The sequence below is a fragment of the Echinops telfairi genome, unplaced genomic scaffold, assembly GCF_000313985.2.
Source record: "Echinops telfairi isolate 266 unplaced genomic scaffold, ASM31398v2 ScPeMD7_7424;HRSCAF=8462, whole genome shotgun sequence".
NCBI lineage: Eukaryota > Metazoa > Chordata > Mammalia > Afrosoricida > Tenrecidae > Echinops > Echinops telfairi.
The window spans coordinates 49026717-49030037 of NW_022111324.1; positions in this window are offsets into that span (position 1 = coordinate 49026717).

Here is a 3321-nt window from a genome sequence, read left to right on the forward strand (position 1 = left end):
GTCTGTTCAGGACTCCAAAGGGAGGGTCCGAATTGATGTTAGACAACATTGGCTGGATCAAGAAGGTGAAATTAAACCCGGAGCAGTGGAGCCAGCTGAAGGAACCTTGATGAGAAAGCACCAGGTCAGCTACTGACCTTGATGATGCGGTCAGGAAACTATAGAATGCGAGCCCTGTCCAACCTGTCCTGTGCCCACTGGGTGACCTGTCTTCTCTACCAGCATTCATTTTCTAACTGTTGTTTTCCAAGCTATTGTATATTTGGATTGCGGAACAATTTGCAAGATGTATACTTTTTTAAAATGTGCATTATTAAAAATGTTTCCAGTGAAGCTAATTGTCAACTTTAATAAGGAGGATTACTTGCGCCCACCACTGAGTGTGAAAGAAAGTCGAGTATACGGTCTTAACTGTTGTGGCCTTTTTTGATCCAGAGAAGTAGGTACTGTTTAAGACCTAAAGTCACCGTTTGTAAACTTTTGAATTTCAAGCGAATCTGTTGTATTAAACTTTTAAACTCTTGATTTGGAAAATCCATGCTTCCTCTGTTCTCTTCCAGCCAAATGCCTACCCTGTTTTGACTTCTCTACCCCAGTAGTAATCTGAAATCCCTCCTGCTTTCCCTCCAGTTGCTTTTACTGACTTTTCTTGTTCAGCTTTGATTCTTTGAATATATTTTGCTAATTTGTGAATGTCAGTGGAACTGTCGATGCCATTTCAGTAAAGCACTTGTAATTAAAATCCGATATGGCAACTCCAATCACCAACTCTGCTGTATCACATCTTAAGAGATGTAGTGGGATAAGCAACATGGCTTGTCTGAAAACTCACAGCAAGTGCATGCCTGTCTCTGTAGTGTTCTGGGGACGGGCTGTCTACGTCCACTCTGCAGATCAGGGCTTGGATGTCAGGTTTTCTTTCACCGGTTTAACATGTTCGCCATGGAAGGATGTCTATAAAATGAGGTGCTGTTGATTTGGTGTGGGGTTGAATAAGTACGTGAAAGCTGAAATAAAAAGAAGAGAAAAGTAGACGGGCAGTGGGAAAGAGGAAGGCCCGCATCCAGATGCACGGACCAGAGCTGCAACAACAGGCTCAGCCACAGCAAGAGTTTTGAGGGCGGAGACGGAGAGACAGAACGAGGAAGAGAGACAGAGAGCAGAATTGTGGGCGAGATGTCGAGATCGTGGCTTACACAATTTCAGAAGTGGGTAATCCAGTCTGGTTTGAGTCAGTGGGGCAGATGTTAGTTAAGATGGAGCCGTCTCCTAATCACATAGGTACGGGGCGTTGAGGAAATGAACAAGAAATGGGGAAGACGAAACAGTAAGAGCAGGGCCAGGGGCTGCAGAGGTGGGTCCGGCAGGCAGGTCCGGCTTACGGCCACAGAGTCTAATGAATTCAAGGTTTGCAGGTCAGACGGCAGGCTGCTGATGCCTCCCTCCCAGGGTCAGCAGGAATCTGGCAGCCTGGTCACTCAAGTCCAAAGAACCAGGGGCCGATGAGCCAAACGCAGGATCCAGATCCGGGAAGAAGCTGCCCTCGGAAACCTCATCAGAACTGTGACCTGAGGGAGAGCTTGTACTCCATGGGAGTCCTCCCACAACACCTCAGCTGCTCAGAGCACGGCCCCCTCATGGCGCTAGTTACAAAACAACGTCCCTGCGTATTGGCTGCTCTGCGAGAATTGCATGGAGAAACTTTACCCTATCCACCCCACAACTCTGATCTTACCCCTTTAGATTCTTCTTGTTCTCCAAACGCAAAGAACATTGAAAAGGAACACATCTGGGGTCCCTTGAGGAGGCCCGGGCTGCTCTTTTAACACGGCATCAACTCAAGAGCACATAGTTCTTCGAGGCAGAGTTGGAGAGGTGGAAATGAACTGTAGAAAGATGATGGATAAAGGGGGGCGTCTCCACCGAATGCCTGCCCGAAACAAAAATGAGCTGGCCGTGCCACAGTCACGGACGTGCAATGACCCAGGCACACGATCGCCCCTCTGGGGAGGCTCCAAAGCTGGGCAGTGCAGACGAAGGTCACCTAGGTGCCCGTGAAGGCCACCCTGGGCGCACACACATGCTAGGCACCCGCGACATTACATGATACGTGCTCCTGCACTCAGCCACTAAGAATGGCGGATACCGTCAACCACCGGAATGTCCCGCCCCCCAACACGAAGTAGGGATGGGAGGCGATAAATATGGTGAGGGCAGCTGCGTGGCTCCCTCTTGCAGGTCTGAGTGTGGGATCTCTCCTCTGTGAGCGGCAACAAGCCCGCACGCCCTTCTCTCTCTCTCTCTCTCCTTTTTTGTTTCTGTCGGCTCTACTTTCTGGCCGTCTTCCACGTGATTTTTTTAGTGCTCCCCTGAAACGGACGTTTTCCGTCGTGACCTTCCCATAGCCCTAGCCATGCGGCCTTGCACGCTGTCCAGCGAGAGCGTGTACTGTCTGAGACTGACTTCCCCTTCCCTCAGAAAAGTTACTTGGATTTACAAAAGTGCTTCTGCCGCTGTGAATTCGTTCAGATTTGAGAAGCAAGCACCGAGGTAAACCATCCCAGAAACCGAACAGAAACAACATCTTCAGAAGCGTAGAGACCTAGGTGGATGACCTGCTGAGAAATAACAGCTTCCGATTGTGCTGTTTGTGTTTCATACGCCTGTCTATTGTCTTGCAGAACAAAACAAATCTGTCTTAGAAGAAATACAGCCAGAATGCAGCTTAGAGGCAAGGATGGCAAGATTTTGTCTCCCGTGGTGCAGACTTCTTAAGAGGAGAGACCAGCCCTGGAGAAGGACGTCCGTCATGTGTCATGTGGGTACCGTGGAGGGCAGTGTTAAAGAGGGAGCCGTCCACCTTGTGGACGGACACAGGGGCTGCGACACTGCGCTGGAGCACAGGAGCCACTGTGAGGAGGACGTGGGGCCAGGGGTGTTTCTGCTCTGACGTATGTGAGGTTGCGGTGAATCAGAACCAACCAGATGCCAACTACCAACAGCATGGCAGCAATACCTCTTTCATGGATGAATGTGTGTCAAAAGCATTGATGAATCCCGCCATCTGGATCCTGACCCACCCCGAGTTGAAAAACCAGGCCTGGGCCAGGACTGTGTGCTTTCCACTTCTTAATATTGCCAATGGTTTCTTGTTTTAGAGTCGTCATAAATTGACTCGTTTACTCCCAAAATGTATGTTGAAATCCTAACCCCTATACTGGTAAATATGACCTTATATGGAACCAGGGATTTTCTTCTTTTATGTTAATGAGGCCACATCAGGGTAGGGTGGATTTTAAATCTAATCACTTTTCAATTATT